This window comes from Sapajus apella, unplaced genomic scaffold, assembly GCF_009761245.1.
Source record: "Sapajus apella isolate SASKATOON/1434 unplaced genomic scaffold, GSC_monkey_1.0 scaffold6, whole genome shotgun sequence".
Classification (NCBI taxonomy): domain Eukaryota; kingdom Metazoa; phylum Chordata; class Mammalia; order Primates; family Cebidae; genus Sapajus; species Sapajus apella.
Window position 1 is genome coordinate 63,098,835 of NW_022436946.1, and position 19,623 is coordinate 63,118,457.

At 39.2% G+C, this 19,623-nt stretch overlaps 1 pseudogene across 1 annotated transcript; it reads right to left on the minus strand.

Annotated features, from left to right (window-relative positions):
- Nucleotides 1-6,233: 6,233 nt before the first annotated feature.
- Nucleotides 6,234-8,149, minus strand: LOC116549630 (annotated as a pseudogene). The gene has a single exon (XR_004267974.1). The product of XR_004267974.1 is annotated as a zinc finger Ran-binding domain-containing protein 2 pseudogene (transcript).
- Nucleotides 8,150-19,623: the final 11,474 nt, after the last annotated feature.

Consider the following 19,623-nt stretch of genomic DNA (forward strand, 5'->3'; position numbering starts at 1 on the left):
CAATGGTGGAAGTAATTTACACTCCCACCAACAGTGTAAAAGTGTTCCGATTTCTCCACATCCTCTCCAGCATCTGTTGTCTCCAGATTTTTTAATGATTGCCATTCTAACTGGCATGAGATGGTATCTCAATGCAGTTTTGATTTGCATTTCTCTAATGACCAGTGATGATTAGCATTTTTTCATATGTTTGTTGGCCTCATGTATGTCTTCTTTTGTAAAGTATCTGTTCATATCTTTTGCCCACTTTTGAATGGGCTTGTTTCTTTCTTGTAAATCTGTTTTAGTTATTTGTAGATTCTGGATATCAGCCCTTTGTCAGATGGTAGGTTGCAAAAATTTTTTCCCATTTTGTTGGTTGCCAATTCACTCTAATGACTGTTTCTTTCACTGTGCAGAAGCTGTGGAGTAAAATTAGGTCCAATGTGTCTATTTTGGCTTTTATTGCCAATGCTTTTGGTGATTTGGTCAAGAAGTCCTTGCCTATGCCTATGTCCTGAATGGTTTTGCCTAGATTTTCTTCTAGGGTTTTTATGGTGTTAGGTCTTATGTTTGTTTAATCTATCTGGAGTTAATTTTAGTGTAAGGTGTCAGGAAGGGATCCAGTTTCTGCTTTCTGCACATGGCTAGCCAATTTTCCCAACACCATTTATTAAACAGGGAATCCTTTCCCCATTGTTTGTTTTTGTCAGGTTTGTCAAAGATTGGATGGTTGTAGATGTGTGTTGTTTCCTTCTGAGGCCTCTGTTCTGTTCCATTGGTCTATATCTCTGTTTTGGTACCAGTACCATGCTTTTTTGATTACTATAGCCTTGTAGTATAGTTTGAAGACCAGTAGTGTGATACCTCCAGCTTTGTTCTTTTAGCTCAGAATTAACTTGGCTATGTGTGCTCTCTTTTGGTTATATGAAGTTTAAGGTGGTTTTTTCCAGTTCTGTGATGAAGGTCATTCATAGCTTGATGGGGATAGCGTTGAATATGTAAATTACTTTGGGCAGTATGGCCATTTTCACAATATTGATTCTTCCTAACCATGAACATGGAATGTTTCTCCATCTGTTTATGCCCTCCCTTATTTCGCTGAGCAGTGATTTGTAGTTCTCCTTGAAGAGATCCTTTACATTCCTTGGTAGTTGTATTCCTAGGTATTTTATTCTCCTTGTAGAAATTGTGAATGGCAGCTCATTCTTGATTTGGCTCTCTTTAAGTCTCTTATTGGTGTATAGGAATGCTTGTGATTTTTGCACATTGATTTTGTATCCTGAGATTTTGCTCAAGTTGCTTATCAGTTTCAGGAGATTTTGGGCTGAGATGATGGAGTCTTCTAAATATACAATCATGTCATCTGCAAACAGATAGTTTGACTTCCTCCTTTCCTATTTGAATACCTTTTATTCCTTTTTCTTGCCTGATTGCTGTACTAGAACTTCCAATACTATATTGAATAGGAGTGCTGAGAGGGCATCCTTGTCTAGTGCCAGATTTCAAAGAGAATGCTTCCAGGTTTTGCCCATTCAGTATGATATTGGCTGTTGGTTTGTCTTAAATAGCTTTTATTATTTTGAGATACGTTCTGTTGATACCCAGTTTATTGAGGGTTTTTAGCATAAAGGGCTGTTGAATTTTGTCAAAGGCCTTCTCTGCATCAGTTGAGATAATCATGTGGTTTTTGTCTTTGGTTCTGTTTATGTGGTTAAGTACATTTATAGACTTGTGAATGTTGAATCAGCCTTGCATCCCCAGGATGAAGCTTATTTGATCATGGTGGATAAGCTTTTTAATGTGCTGCTGCAACTGGTTTGCCAGTATTTTATTGAAGATTTTTGCATCTATGTTCATCATGGATGTTGGTCTGAAGTTTCCTTTTCTTGCTGAGTCTCTGCCAGGTTTTGGTATCAGGATGACGTTGATCTCATAAAATGATTTGGGAAGGATTCCCTCTTTTTGGATTGTTTGGAATAGTTTCAGAAGAAATGGTACCAGCTCTTCTTTGTACGTCTGGTAGAATTCGGCTGTGAACTCACATGGAACTGGGCTTTTTTGTGGGTGGTAGGCTCTTAATTGCTTCCTCAACTTCTGCTCTTATTATTGGTCTATTCAGGGTTTCAACTTCTTCCTAGTTTAGGCTTGGGAGGATGCAAGTGTCCCGGAATTTATCCATTTCTTCCAGGTTATACTAGTTTATGTGCATAGAGTTGTTTGTAATAATCTCTGATGATGGTTTGTATTTCTGTGGATTCTGATGTGATATCTCCTTTATCATTTTTTATTGCATCTATTTGCTTCTTCTCTCTTTTCTTTTTTATTAATCTGGCTACTGGTCTATTTTGTTGATGTTTTCGAAAAACCAGGTCCTGGATTTATTGATTTTTGGAAGGATTTTTGTGTCTCTATCTCCTTCAGTTCTGCTCTTATCTTATATTTTGTCTTCTGCTAGGTTTTGAGTTTTTTATAATCTTGTTCCTCTAGCTCTTTCAATTTTGATGATAGGGTGTCGATTTTAGATATTTCCTTGATTCTCATGTGGTCATTTATTGTTATATATTTTCCCTAGATATTGCTTTAAATGTGTCCCAGAGATTCTGGTACGTAGTGTCTTTGTACTTGTTGGTTTCAAAGAACATCTTTATTTCTGCCTTCATTTCATTGTTTATCCAGTCAACATTCAAGACATTCAAGTTTCCATGAAGCTGTGCATTTCTGAGTTAGTTTCTTAATCCTGAGTTCTAACTTCATTGCACTGTGGTCTGAGACAGTGTTTGTTATGATTTCTGTTCTTTTGCATTTGCTGAGGAGTGATTTACTTCCAATTATGTGGTCTATTTTAGAGTAGGTGTGATGTGGTGCTGAGAAAAATGTATATTGTGTGGATTTGGGGTGGAGACTTCTGTAAATGTCTATTAGGTTTTCTTGATCCAGGTCTGAGTTCAAGTCGTAAATATCCTTGTTAATTTTCTGTCTCATTGATCTGTCTAATATTGACAATGGGGTGTTAATGTCTCCCACTATTATTGTGTGGGAGTCTAAGTCTCTTTATAAGTCATTAAGAACTTGCCTTATGTATCTGGGTGCTCCTGTATTGGGTGTGTATATATTTAGGATCGTTAGGTCTTCTTGTTGCATTGAGCATTTTACCGTTATATAATGTCCTTCTTTGTCTCTTTTGATCTTTGTTGGTTTGAAGTCTATTTTATCAGAGATGGAATTGCAACTCCTGCTTTTTTTGTTGTTCTCCTTTTGCTTGGTAAATCTTCCTCCATCCCTTTATTTTGAGCCTTTGTGTATCCTTGCATGTGAGATGGGTTTCCTGGATACAGCATACTGATGGGTTTTGGCTTTTTATCCAATTTGCCAGCCTGTGTCTTTTCATTGGGGCATTTAGCCTATTTACATTTAGGGTTAATATTGTTATGTGTGAATTTGATACTGCCATTTTGATGCTAGCTGGCTGTTTTGACCATTAGTTGATGCAGATTCTTCATTGTGGTGATGGTCTTTACCATTTGGTATGTTTTTGGAGTGGCTGGTACCGGTCGTTCCTTTCTATGTTTAGTGCCTTTAGTGCTCTTTCAGGAGCTCTTGTAAAGCAGGCCTGGTGGTGATGAAATCTCTGAGTACTTGCTTGTTCATAAAGGATTTTATTTTTCCTTCACTTATGAAGCTTAGCTTGGCTGGATATGAAATTCTGGGATGAAAGTTCTCTTCTTTAACGATGTTCAATATTGGCCCCCACTCTCTTCTGGCTTGTAGGGTTTCTGCTGAGAGATCTGCTGTGAGTCTGATGGGCTTCCCTTTGTGGGTAACCCGAGCTTTCTCTCTGGTTTCCCTTAGCATTTTCTCCTTCATTTCAACCCTGGTGAATCTCACGATTATCTGCCTTGGGGTTGCTCTTCGTGAGGAATATTTTTGTGGTGTTCTCTGTATTTCCTGTACTTGAATATTGGCCTGCCTTTTTAGGTTGGTGAAGTTTTCCTGGATAATATCCTGAAGAGTATTTTCCAGCTTGTATTCATTCTCTCTGCCACATTCAGGTACACCTATCAAATGCAGATTAGGTCTTTTCACATAGTCCCATATTTCTTGGAGACTTTGTTCATTCCTTTTGACACTTTTTTCTCTAATCTTGCCTTCTTATTTCATTGAGTTAATCTTCAAACTCTGATATCCTTTCTTCTGCTTGGTCAGTTTGGCTGTTGAAACTTGTGTATGCTTCATGAAGTTCTCGTGTTGTGTTTTTCAGCTCCATCAATTCACATATATTTCTCTCTAAGCTGTTTATTCTCCTTAGCATTTCATCACATCTTTTTTCAAAGTTCTTAGTTTCTTTGCATTGGGTTAGAACATGTTCTTTTAGCTCAGAGAAGTTCCTTACTAATCACCTCCTGAAGCCTGTTTCTGTCAATTCATCACACTCATTCCCCATCCAGCCTTGTTCCCTTGCTGGTGAGGAGTTGTGATCCCTTGGAGGAGGAGAGGTGTTCTGGTTTTGGATGTTTTCGGTTTTTTTCTCTCATTTCTTCCCATCTTTGTGGATTTATCCACCTGTCATCTTTGTTGTTGTTGACTTTCAGATCGGGTCTCTGAATGGACATCCAGTTTGTTGATGATGAAGTTATTTCTTTCTGTTTCTTAGTTTTCCTTCTAACAGTCAGGCCCCTCTGCTGTAGGACTGCTGAGGTCAATTCCAGGCCCTGCTTGCCTGGGGATCACCTGCAGCTGCTGCAGAACAGTAAGGGTTGCACCCAGTTTCTTCTTCTGCTATCTTTGTCCCAGAAGCATACCCACCAGATGTCAATCTGAGCTCTCCTTTATGAGGTGACTCTTTGGATATACAGGGGTTGGGGAGCTGCTTGAGGAGACTGCCTGTCCATTATAGGAGTTCAAGTGCTAAGCTGTGAGCTCCATTGTTCATTCAGAGCTGCTGGGCAGGTACGTTTAAGACTGCTGCAGCAGAACTCATAAACACCTGTTTTATTTTTTATGTTTTCCCAGGTGCTCTGTCCCAGGGAGTTAGGGGTTTATTTATGAGTTTCTGTTGTGCTGCTGCCTTTTTACAGGGCTGCCCTGCCCAGTGACGAGGCAGCCTAGTCACAGTCTGCCTGCAGCGGTGTTGCTGAGATGCTGTGGGTTCTGCCCAGCTGCCATGTGTATTTTCCTACAGTCCTATTTATAGGGTTATAGTTAGAAATGCCTCGGCAATGGCGGCCCACCTCTGTAATGGCAGACTCTCTTTGTAATGGCGGGCTGCCTCGGCAATGGTGGTCTGCTTCAGCAATGGCGGAGAACCTCTGTAGTGGTGGACTGCCTCAGTAATGGCAGACGCCCCTCCCCCACAGAGCTGGATTGTCCTGTTTTCAGCTGTGCTTTCTGTGAAACTCTTAATCCAGAGCATTTCAGATTGCTGTTTTTTGTGTGGGTGGGACCAGCCGAGCCTGATCACCTGGCTCCCTGCCTCAGACTCCTTTTTTTTTTTTTTTTTTTTTTTTTTCAGTTGAATGGGTGACTCTGTCTCCCAGGTGTTCCAGTCACCTGTTGAAAAGGTGCTGGGATCTGTGTGATTTCCCTTGCAGCAATCCACTGTGCTGGCTGAAACAGCTGTCCTCAGATTCATGGCACTTTTTTGCTGAGGAATCTCCTGGCCTGGCTCCCTGTTTCAGTCCCCTTTTTGTCAGTTGAATGGGTGACTCTGTCTCCCAGAAGCTCCAATCGCCAGCTAAAACAGTGCCCAGACCCATGTATTTTGTGTGGAGACCCACCGTGCCAGCCAAAACAGCCACGCTGGTGACCCATGGGGCTCATCTGCCTGGGAATCTCCTGGTCTGTGGGCAATAAATGTCCATCTGGAAATGTGGCATCCACTCACCTGCTGCACTTTCACTGGGAGCTGCAAACCTGAGCTGCTCCTAATCAGCCATCTACCTTTTTATCTTTTAAACCAGAAAACAGAATGAAGCTCATGTGACCAGATTTTGAGAAATAAACTCCAAAACATTTTAAGCCATGAATTATTTCAAGTGAATAAGAAAATAATGGTTTTTGCTTACATCGTGGAGAGATAAGCATTCATTTGTTATTCAGAAGAAAATTATATGCAGTGTTTTTATAGTTAACATCTTGAGGCAAATGTTCACTTCAATTCACAATGTCTCCATTGGCCCTTCACCAAAAGAGAAATACATCTTAAAAGCTTAGTTCAATTTCCTGATTAACTATGATTAAACTTTTCTACCATATTATATTTGATAACTAGATTTTAAAGAATATCACACAAAGCTTGTTAAAATATTGGTAAACATTTTGAGATGTTTTTATCAAGCAACCATATCAGCAGATAAGTGATAAATTGTTAAACTTTCTTTTTTGCCCCAAATTATGTATCAGAAAGGAAAATAAATACCGCTTCTCTCCTTCTAGGGTAACGAGATTCTTTTGCATTAAATGTGGTGGAGCAAAAAAGTAAAGATGGATAAAAGAAAGATAATGATTCTAAGGTACTCTTAGCATAGGGAATTTCAATATTTCAGTGATTCTAAGGCACTCGTATTATAGGGAATTTCATTTACAGTTGGCTGCTTTACAACATAGTTTAACTTTTTTTGGTGAGAATTACTTTGATATCCATTAACAGCATAAACAGGTTGACTCCTTTTCCATAAATATGTTGTTTCCAACTAGTTTCCAGTCTTGCTTCCATGCCCAAAGTTCAGGCAAGTCTAGGTACTCCTGTCCTGGCCAATGGACAAGATGTATTTGAAAATGAGAAAAATGGGTTTAAAGTAGGAAGAAAAGTACTTTGTTATAGATGAAATTGTTTTAAATGTTTGGAAGTAATGAATGACAGAGCATCTATTTTGGGACATTATGGCTTAAAGTGCTATTTACTTTTAACTTCACAAATAAACACAGTTGTATAGTTTTGAAAAGCAATGAAAGGCATGCAGCTCTACTAGCAGATTTAGCACTTCTGACCAAGTAAGACACCAACTTCTTTCAAAATATGCTTCATGCACTGTAATGGATTTTTTTAAGATGTAAACTTTAATGCATTATTTCCTTTCTGAACTTTAACGGGAACCAGAATGGGATGATCCAGAAGATGAAGTCTGGCATCTGGGTAAAGTAGTGGTGTTCTGTAGGAGTTGGCCCTGGGCTCAGGGTTGTTAAGTGTTTTCACCAATCACCTGGCTTTCAGGTGACCGTGATCTTGTTCATCTTTTTTTGCAATCACCATATGAAGAAGATCTAGAATAACTTTTTCTGTTCCTCTCAGGAGAAGATGATGAACTTGAATAAGATCTTTTTTGTGGGGAAGAAGAGCCACGGTGGGACCTGGAGCTGGATCTTAATTTCTATCAACAAGATCTAGAATGTTCTCTGGAACTGAAATGAGATCTGGACTGGGAACTGGAAGAACCTGTTGAACAGCAGCTGGACCTAGACCTTGAACTGGAGGGGGAGGATGACCGTGATGAAGATCATGAATGTGAAGATAGAGACTTTGAGTGACTTCGTGTTTTAGATTCTTCATCCTCACCCTCGTCAAATTTATATTTAGAAAGATCTTCATCCTCATCCTCTTCTTCCTCTGATTCTTTATCTTCAACTTCCGTTAATATAGATGCAAGACCAACTGCTTTCCCTCTTTATTTTTTCTTTTTACATCCAAACTCATCATATTCACCATCAGATTCTTCTCTTTCTATGTATTCAACATTTCCTTTTTTGTTAAAATCGCCATCATATCCTTTTCTTTCTTCTAATTTAGCATACTTTGGAGTATTACACATATAACACTCTGATATTCTGGCCCAATTCACATTGTTGCAAGTTTTACACTGCCAGTCATTACCACTAAATAGGCCTTGGCTCTTTTCTGCAAGTGTCTTTCCTATTTCAATGCCCCCAGCTTTCATCATCGTGGCCTCAGTTGTTTCCTCCTGACCACATCGATTAAAACTGGTTCTTCTAGCAAAGTTTACATTTCCACACTTTTGTCAAGGCAAATACAGTCCCTGTCACTGACTCAGAAATTTTTGGTCAACATCTTGAACGCCACCAGCACAGCCACCTGAAGCTATGTCTTCCAGCTTTGTTCTTTTTGATTAGGATTGTCTTGGCTATATGGGCTCTTTTTTGATTCCATATGAAATTTAAAGGAGATTTTTCTAATTATGTGAAGAAAGTCAATAGTAGCTTGATAAGGATAGCATTGAATCTATAAATTACTTTAAGGAGCATGGTCATTTTCATAATATTAATTCTTCCTATCCATGAGTATAGAATGTTTTTTCATTTGTGTCCTTTCTTATTTCCCTCAACAGTGGCTTGTAGTTCTCCTTGAAGAGATCCCTCATATTCCTTCTGAAACTATCGCAAAGAATAAAAAAAGAGGAACAACTCCCTAACTTATTTTATGAACCCAGCATCATCCTGCTACAAAAACCCAGCAGATAAGAAAAAAAGAGAGAAAATTTCAGGCCAATATCCCTGATGAACATCAATGCAAAAATCCTCAATAAAATACTGGCAAACCAAATCCAGCAGCATGTCAAAATATTTATCCACCATGATGAAGTCAGCTTAATCCCCAGGATGCAAGACTGGTTCAATACATGCAAGTCAATAAACGTAATCCACCAAATAAATAGATACAATGGCAAAAACCATATGATTAACTCAATAGATGGAGAAAAGGTCTTCAACAAAATTCAACACTCCTTCATGATAAAACCCCTCAATAAACTAGGTATTGATGGAAAGTATCTCAAAATAATAAGAGTTAGTTATGACAAGCCTACAGCCAATAACACTGAATGGGAAAAAGCTAGAAGGACTTCCTTTGAAAAAAGTCACAAGAGAAGGATACTTTCTCTCACCACTCCTATTCAACATAGTACTGGAAGTTCTTGCCAGAACAACCAGGCAAGAGAAAGAAATAAAGCGTATTCAAATAGGAAGAAAGGAAGTCAAGTTGTCTCTGTTTGCAGATAACATGATTGTATATTTAGAAAACCACATTGTCTCAGCCCAAATTCTCCTTAAGCTAATAAGCAACTTCAGCAAAGTCTCAGGATACAAAATCAATGTGCAAAAACCACAAGTATTCCCATACACCAATAATAGACAGAGAGCCAAATCATTAGTAAACTCCCATTCACAATTGCTACAGAGAAGCTAAAATAGATAGCAATGCAGCTTTAAAGCTCTTTAATGAACTTTCTCTCCTGCTTTAAAACTTGAATCCATCTCTCCCTTGCCTTAAGCTCCTCTGTGAAATTCTTTCTTCTGAAAAGCCAAAAATTGAGGTTGCTGCACATTGTATAGAAAACTACCACCACTAACAAGGGTAGTTTTGTCGAGGTCATGAAGAAGACTGAAATCTAACTCAAGTTCGAAATCCTGCAGTGAATGCCCAGAGGGAAGGGCTAGCAATGTAGGGGATTTTTTTCACTAGAAAAAAAATTAAAATTTATATGGAACCAAAAAAGAGCCTGCATAGCCAAATCAAGACCAAACAAAAAGAACAAATCTGGAGGAATCACATTACCCAACTTCAAACTATACTAGAAAGCCATAGCCACCAAAACAGCATGGTACTCTTATAAAAATAGATACATAGACCAATTGCAGAGAATGGAGAACCCAGAAAATAAGCCAAATACTTACAGCAAACTGATCTTAAACAAAGCAAACAAGATTCCGAGATCCAAGATGGCCGATTAGGGGCAGCTCAGGATTGCAGCTCCCAGCAAAAGCGCAGAGGGTGAGTGAACACCACATTTCCAGGCAGATTTTTGTTGCCCACAGACCAGGAGATTCCCAGGTGGAGGAGCCCCATGGGTCGCCAGCATGGCTGTTTCGGCCTGCGCAGCTGTTTTGGCCAGTGCCCCAGTGCAGTGGTTCTCCGTACAAAATACACGGGTCTGGGCACCGTTCAAGGTGGCGATTGGAGATCCAGGAAGACAGTCACACATTCAATTGATACAAAAGGGGACGGAAACAGTGAACCAGGACAGGAGATTCCCAGGCAAAAAACCACTACGAATCTCAGCGTAGCTGTTTCAGCCAGCACAGGCATAGTGGGTCACAGCACGGGAAATTGCACAGATCCCAGCACTTTTTCAACAGGCGACTGGAACATGACCATTTGTTCTGAGGCAGGGAGCCAGGTAATCAGGCATAGCTGGTCCCACCCCCACAAAAAAACAGCAATCTGAAATGCTCTGGTTTGAGAGTTTCACAGCAAGGATAACTGAACACGGGATGGTCCAACTCTGGGTCGTCCGCCATTACCGAGGCAGTCCATCATTATGAAGGTAGTTCACCACTGCAGAGGCAGCACAACATTACAGAGACGGTCTGCCATTATCAAGCTGGACCTCCATTGCCGAGGCAGTTCTAACAATACCCGTATAAACAAGACTGCAGGGAAGTTCACACGGCAGCTGGGCAGAGCCCATAGCAGCTCTGCAAAGCCTCTGCAGGCAGACAGTGACGAGGCTGACTCCTTGCTGGGCAGGGCAGCCCTGAAAAAAGGCAGCAGCACAACAGAAACTCATAAATAAAGCCCTAACTTCCTTGGACAGAGCACCTGGGAAAAAAAAAGGGGTGGGGTTAATGAGTTCTGCTGCAAAAGACTTAAACGTACCTGCCCAGAAGCTCTGAATGAACAACGAAGCCCACAGGTCAGCACGCGAGCTCCTATAAAAGACAGACTGTCCCCTCAAGCAGATCCCTGACCCCTGTATATCCAAAGAGTCACCTCATAAAGGAGAGCTCAGACTGACATCTGGCAGGTATACTTCTCAGACAAAGATAGCAGAAGAAGAAACCAGGAGCAACCATTACTGTTCTGCAGCAGCTGCAGGTGATCCCAAGGCAAGCAGGGCTTGGAGTGGACCTCAGCAGTCCTACAGCACAGAGGTCTGACTGTTAGATGGAAAACTAGGAAAGAGAAAGAAATAACTTCATCATCAATAAAGTGGACATCCACTCAAAGACCCAACCTGAAAGTCAACAACTACAAAGATTACAAGTAGATAAATCCACAAAGATGGGAAGAGAAGAGTGCAAAAAGGATGAACACACCAAAAACCAGAACACCTCTCCTACACCAAGGGATCACAACTCCTAACCAGCAAGGAAACAAGGCTGCGTGGAGAATGAGTGTGATGAATTGACAGAATCAGGCTTCAGAAGGTGGGTAATAAGAAAATTCTCTGTGTTAAAAGAACATGTTCTAGCCCAATGCAAAGAAACTAAGAACCTTGAAAAAAGATGTGATGAAATGATAAACAGAATAAGAAACTTACAGAGGAATATAAGTGAATTCATGGAGCTGAAAAACACAACACGAGGACTTCGCGAAGCATACACAAGCTTCAACAATCGAATTGACAAAGCAGAAGAAAGGATATCAGAGGTTGAAGATCAACTCAATGACATAAAACGAGAAGGCAAGGTTAGAGATAAAAGAGTAACAAGGAATGAACAACGTCTTCAAGAAATATGGGATTATGTGAAAAGACCTAACCTACTTTTGATAGGTATACCTGAATGTGAGAGAGAGAATGAATACAAGCTGGAAAATACTCTGCAGGATATCATCTAGGAAAACTTCCCCAACCTAGCAAGGCAGACCAATATTCAAGTCCAGAAAATACAGAAAACACCACAAAGATATTCCTCAAGAAGAGCAACCCCAAGGCAAATAATCATCAGATTCACCAGGGTTGAAATGAAGGAGAAAATGTTAAGGGCAGCCAGAGAGAAAGGTCAGGTTACCCACAAAGGGAACCCATCAGACTCACAGCAGATATCTCAGCAGAAACCTTACAAGCCAGAAGAGAGTGGGGGCCAATATTCAACATCAATAAAGAAGAGAACTTTCAACCTATAATTTCATATCCAGCTAAACTAAGCTTCATAAGTGAAGGAAAAATAAGATCCTTTACGAACAAGCAAGTACTTAGAGATTTCATCACCACGAGGCCTGCTTTACAAGAGATCCTGAAAGAGGCACTAAACATAGAAAGAAACGACAAGTACCAGCCACTCCAAAAACATACCAAATGGTAAAGACCATAACCGCAATGAAGAAACTGCATCAACTAATAGGCAAAACAGTCAGCTAGCATCAAAATGGCACGATCAAATTCACACATAACAATATTAACCCTATTGTAAACAGGCTAAGTGCCCCAATCAAAAGACACAGACTGGCAAATTGGATAAAAAGCCAAAACCAATCAGTGTGCTGTATTCAGGAAACCCATCTCACATGCAAGGATACGAAAAGCCTCAAAATAAAGGGAAGGAGGAAGATTTATCAAGCAAATGGAGAGCAAAAAAAAGCAGGGGCTGCAATTCTCATCTCTGATAAAATAGACTTCAAACTAACAAAAATCAAAAGAGACAAAGAAGGACATTACATAATGGTAAAAGGATCAATGCAACAAGAAGAGCTATCGATCCTAAATATATATGCACCCAATACAGGAGCACCCAGATACATAAGGCAAGTTCTTAATGACTTACAAAGAGACTTAGACTCCGACACAATTACAGTGGGAGACTTTAACACCCCATTGTCAATATTAGACAGATCAACCAGACAGAAAACTAACAAAGATATCCAGGACTTGAACTCAGACCTGGAACTAGCAAACTTAATAGACATTTACAGAACTCTCCACCCCAAATCTACAGAATATACGTCCTTCTCAGCACGACATTACACCTACTCTAAAATTGATCACATAATCGGGAGTAAATAACTCCTCAGCAAATGCAAAAGAATGGAAATCATAACAAACAGTCTCTCAGACCACAGTGCAATCAAGTTAGAACTCAGAATACAAACCTAACTCAGAAACGCACAGCTTCATGGAAACTGAATAACTGGCTCTTGAATGTCGACTGGATAAATGATGAAATGAAGGCAGAAATAAAGATGTTCTTCAAAACCAACAAGAATGAAGACACAACATACCAGAATCTCTGGGACACATTTAAAGCAATATCTAGAGGAAAATATATAGCAATAAATGCCCACATGAGAAGCAAGAAAATATCTAAAACCGACACCCTATCATCAAAATTGAAAGAGCTAGAGGAGCAAGATAAAAAAAAAAACTCAAAACCTAGCAGAAGACAAAATATAACTAGATCAGAGCAGAACTGAAGGAGATAGAGACACAAAAACCCTTCCAAAACTCAATAAATCCAGGAGCTGGTTTTTCGAAAAGATCAACAAAATAGACAGACCACTAGCCAGATTAATTTGAAAAAAAAAAAAAAGAGGGAGAGAAAGAATAATCAAATAGATGCAATAAAAAACGATAAAGGGGATATCACCACAGATTCCACAGAAATTCAAACCATCATCAGAGATTATTACAAACAACTCTATGCACATAAACTAGTAAACCCAGCAGAAATGGATAAATTCCTGGACACTTGCCTCCTCCCAAGCCTAAACCAGGAAGTCGAAACCCTAAATAGACCCATAACAAGGTCTGAAGTTGAGGCAGCAATTAAAAGCCTATCACCCAAAAAAACCCCACGTCCAGAAGGGTTCACAGCCGAATTCTACCAGACATACAAAGAGGAGCTGGTACCATTACTTCTGAAACTATTTCAAATAATCCAAAAAGAGGGAATCCTTCCCAAATCATTTTATGAGACCAACATCATCCTGATACCAAAACCTGGCAGAGACTCAGAAAGAAAAGAAAACTTCAGGCCAATATCCATGGTGAACATAGATGCAAAAATCTTCAATAAAATAGTGGAAAATCGATTGCAACAGCACAACAAAAAGTTTACCCACCATGATCAAGTAGGCTTCATCCCGGGGATGTAAGGCTGGTTCAACATACACAAGTCTATAAACATACTTAACCACATAAACAGAACCAAAGACAAAAACCACATGATTATCTCAATTGATGCAGAGAAGGCCTTTGACAAAATTCAACAGCGCTTTATGCTAAAAACCCTCAATAAACTAGACATTGATGGAACGTATCTCAAAATAATAAAAGCTGTTTACAACAAACCAACAGCCAATATCATACTGAATGGGCAAAAACTGGAAGCATTCCCTTTGAAATCTGGCACTAGACAAGGATGCCCTCTCTCACCACTCCTATTCAATATAGTATAGGAAGCTCTGGTCAGAGCAGCCAGGCAAGAAAAAGAAATAAAACGTATTCAAATAGGAAAGGAGGAAATCAAATTGTCTATTTGCAGATGACATTATTGTATATCTAGAAGACCCCATCATCTCAGCCCAAAATCTCCTGAAACTGATAAGCAACTTCAGCAAAATCTCAGGATACAAAATCAATGTGCAAAAATCACAAACATTCCTATACACCAAAAACAGACTTAAACAGAGCCAAATCAAGAATGAACTGCCATTCACAATTGCTACAAAGAGAATAAAATACCTAGGAATGCATCTAACAAGGAATGTAAAGGACCTCTTCAAGGAGAACTACAAACCACTGCTCAGCAAAATAAGAGAGGAAACAAATAGATGGAAAAACATTCCATGTTCATGGTTAGGAAGAATCAATATCGTGAAAATGGACATACTGCCCAAAGTAATTTACAGATTCAACACTATCCCCATGAAGCTACCAATGGCCTTCTTCAGAGAACTGGAAAAAAAACACCTTAAACTTCATATGGAACCAAAAGAGAGTCCGCATAGCCAAGTCAATTCTAAGCAAAAAGAACAAGGTGGGAGGCATCACGCTACCGAACTTCAAACTATACTACAAGGCTACAGTAATCAAAAGAGTGTGGCACTGGTACCATAACAGAGATATAGACCAATGGAAAAGAACAGAGGCCTCGGCTGTAACACCACCTATCTACAACCACCCAATCTTTGACAAACCTGACAAAAACAAGCAATGGGGAAAAGATACCCTGTTTAATAAATGGTGTTTGGAAAACACCTAGCCATGTGTGAAAAGCAGAAACTGGACCCCTTCCTGACACCTTACACTAAAATTAACTCCAGATGGATTAAACACTTAAACATAAGACCTAACACCATAAAAACCCTAGAAGAAAATCTAGGCAAAACCATTCTGGACATAGGTGTAGGCAAGGACTTCATGACCAAAACACTGAAAGCATTGGCAACAAAAGCCAAAATAGACAAATGGGACCTAATCAAACTCCAGAGCTTCTACACAGCAAAAGAAATGGTCATTAGAGTGAATCGGCAACCAACAGAATGGGAAAAAAATTGTTGCAATCTACCCATCAGACAAAGGGCTGATATCTAGAATCTACAAAGAACTAAAACAGATTTACAAGAAAAAAACAAACAAGCCCATTCAAAAGTAGGCAAAGGATATGAACAGACACTTTACAAAAGAAGACATACATGAGGCCAACAAGCATAGGAAAAAATGGTCATCATCACTGGTCATTAGAGAAACGCAAATCAAAGCAACATTGAGATACCATCTCGTGCCAGTTAGAATGGCTATCATTAAAAAATCTGGAAACAACAGATGTTGGAGAGGATGTGAAGAAACAGGAACACTTTTACACTGTTGGTCGGTGTAAATTAGTTCAACCATTGTGGAAAACAGTGTTGTGATTCCTCAAGGACCTAGAAATAGAAATTCCATTTGACCCAGCAATCCCATTACTGGGTATATATCCAAAGGATTATAAATCGTTCTACTATAAAGACACATGCACACGAATGTTCATTGCAGTGCTGTTTACAATAGCAAAGACCTGGAACCAACGCAAATGCCCATCGATGACAGACAGGACAGGGAAAATGTGGCACATATACACCATGGAATATTATGCAGCCATCAAAAACGATGAGTTCATGTCCTTTGTAGGGACATGGATAAACCTGGAAACCATTCTCAGCAAACTGACACAAGAACAGAAAATCAAACACTGCATGTTCTCACTCATAGGTGGGTGTTGAACAATGAGAACACATGGACACAGGGAGGGGAGCATCACACACTGGGGTCTGTTGGGGGGAAAAAGGGGAGGGACAGTGGGGGTGGGGAGTTGGGGAGAGATAGCATGGGGAGAAATGCCAGATATAGGTGGTGTGTGGAAGGCAGCAATCAATCTGCCATGTGTGTACCTATGCAACAATATTGTATATTCTTCACATGTACCCCAAACCTAAAATGCAATTTAAAAAAAAGCATAAAGTGGGGAAAGGACCCCCTCTTCAATAAATGGTGCGGGGATATTGGCAAGCCACATGTAGAAGAATGGACCTGGATTGTGATATCTCACCTTATACAAAAATCAACTCAAGATGAATCAAGGACCTAAATCTAAGATCTGAAACCATAAAACCTCTAGAAGATAACATTGGAAAAATCCTTCTACACATTGACTTAGTCAAAGACTTCATGACCAAGAACCCAAAATCAAATGCAACAAAAACCATGATAAATAGATGAGGCTTAATTAAACTAAAAAGATTCCACACAGCAGAAGAAAAAATCAACTGAGTAAACAGACAACACACAAAGTGGGAGAAAATCTTCACAATCCATACATCTAACAAGGGACTAATATATAGAATCTGTAATACAAGGAATTCAAGCTGATTAGCAAGAAAAAATCCCATCAAAAAGTGGGCTAAGGACATAAATGGACAATTCTCAAAAGAAGACACAGAAATAGCCAAAAAACATATGAAAAATGCTCAACATCAGTAATGATCAGGGAAATGCAAATCACAACTACAATGTGATATCACCTTACTCCCATAAAAATGTCCATAATCAAAAAATATTAGATGTTGATGGGGATGTAGTGAAAAGGGAACACTTTATGATGCTGTTGGGAATGTAAACCAGTACAATCACTATGGAAAACAGTGTGGAGATTCCTTAACGAACTAAAAGTAGAACTACCATTTGATCCAGCAATCCCATTACTTGGTATCCACCCAGAGAAAAAGAAGTTATTATACAAAAAAGACACTTGCATACATATGTTTATAGCAGCAGAATTCCACAATTGCAAAAATATGGAAAGAGCCCAAATGCCCATCAAGCAAGTAGATAAAGAAACTGTGGTATATACATGCCATGGAATACTACTCAGCCATAAAAATGAATGAAATAATGGCAATTGCAGAAACCTGGATGGAACTGGAAGTAACTCAGGTATGGAAAACCAAACATCAAATGTTCTCACTCATAAGTGGGAGCTAAACTATGAGGATACAAAGGCAGAAGAATGATGCCATGGACTTTGGGGACTCAGGGGAAAGGATGGTAAGGGGTTGAGAGATAAAAGACTACCAATTGGGTACTGTGTATACTGCTCAACTGATGGGTGCACCAACATCTTAGAAATCACCAGTAAAGGAATTATTCATGTAACAAAACACCACCTGTTCCCCGCAAAACCTATGGAAATTTTTTTAAATGAGAAAAAAAAAGAAAGTAAAAAAAAACAAGAGGTTATCAGCAACCAAGAGAATGGGAAAAAAATTTTACAATCTACCAATCTGACAAAGGGCTAATAACCAAAATCTACAAAGAACTTAAGCAAATTTACAAGAAAAAAAAACAACCCCATCAAAAAGTGGGTGAAGGATATGAACAGACACTTCTCGTAAGAAGACATTTATGCATCCAACCAACATATTTTTAAAAAGCTCATCATCACTGGTCATTAAAGAAATGCAAATCAAAACCACATTGAGATACCATCTCACATCAGTTAATGGCAACCATATAAAAAAATCAGAAGACAACAAATCCTGGAGAATATGTGGAGAAATAGGAATGCTTTTACACGGTTGGTGGGAGTATAAATTAGTTCAACCATTGCTGAAGACAGTGTGGCAATTCCTCAAGGATCTGGAACCAGAAATACCATTTGACCCAGCAATCCCATTACTGAATATAACCCAAAGGATTATAAAACATTCAACTATAAAGGCACATGCACATTTATGTTTATTGTAGCACTTTTCACAATAGCAAAGACTTGGAGCCAACCCAAATGTCTGTCAAAGATAGACTGGATAACAAAAGGACATGGATGAAGCTGAAACCCATCATTCTCAGAAAACTGACACAAGAACAGAAAACTAAACACTGCATGTTCTCACTCATAAGTGGGTGTTGAACATTGAGAACACATGGACACAGGGAAGGAACATCATACACTGGGGCCTGTTGCAGGGTAGGGGTTTAGGGGAGGTATAGCAGGGGGTGGGGGATTGGGCAGGGCTAACATTAGGAGAAATACCTAATATAGATTATAGGGGGATGGATGCAGCAAACCACTATGGCACATGTATATTTATGTAACAAATCAGCACGTTCTGCACATGTACCCCAGAACTTAAAGTATAATTTTTAAAAAGAGGTTCTTGTAACATAGATGTCCAAGGGATTAACTTTCTATAGACTTTCTATCCAGCCCAATGAGAAAAATTTGAAAAAGATATGACAAGAGAAAAGAACACACCTGGACTTTAGCTACAAGCTTTCCATACCATAGACACAGCACAATCCACTTCTTGTAGGTTGATAAGCTGGTGAAGTTCAACTTTATAATATTGGGAGACTCAGAGGAGTAGCACTTTTGAAATGTCAAGGTTGACTTCCCTCTAATTACTTCTCAATCCAGATGGGGACAAACATGTGCTTTATCAGCTACGTAAATGTTTATTTTACCAAATAACTGTGTCCAGAGCATTTGTAATGCAACATAGTTCACGATCCTTACACTATCCACTACAAAATGGAAAAGAAAGAATAGGGGCAATAAAAAGTTATTATTACCAAAAGAATATAGATCATATTTTAATTTCATGGGAGAAAATATTTGCAAACTGCCCATCTGACAAAGGATTAATAACCAGAATATATAAGGAGCTCAAACAACTCTATAAGAAAAAAAATCAAATAATCTGATCAAAAGATGGGGAAAATATTTGCATAAACATTTCTCAAAAGAAGATATATGACTGACAAACAGGCATATGAAAAAGTGTTCAACATAATTGATAGCTAAAGGAGTTTAAGTGTGCTTACACAGTACTGTCCACCTTTATGGTGATGAATTATATGTACTTACAAATGCATCTAACTTCTACTTATTTTCTTTTCACTTTTTCTAAGGGAATCTTAGATTCACCAGAAGAAAAAAAAAAGCTATTTCATAAGGCAAAAGAGAATTTGTCTAGTATGTTCTGAAATAAGCCACGACTTTAAATTTGGGGTCTAGAACAGTAGGACTCAGTAGCCCAGAAATTCCCTAATTCCTTTATGATCAACACCATAGAGAGGCGAGAAGGAAAGGGAGTTGCTACTCTGCTATGTCATTCTTCCATAGGATCGTACAGGGATCCAAGGGTCAGACTGGACCTTTTGCTGATAGCAATGTGGGTGAGGTCACAACAAAACCAATGTGTATTTGAATGTATATTTAAATTGGGGTTTTTTGTTTTGGGGTTACAAGTTTCTTTGTAGAGACAGGATCTCCCTATGTTGCCCAGGCTGGTCTTGAACTCCTGGCCTCAAGCAATCCTCCCACCTCAGCCATCCAAAGTACTGAGATTATAGGCATGAGGCCCTGAGCACATAT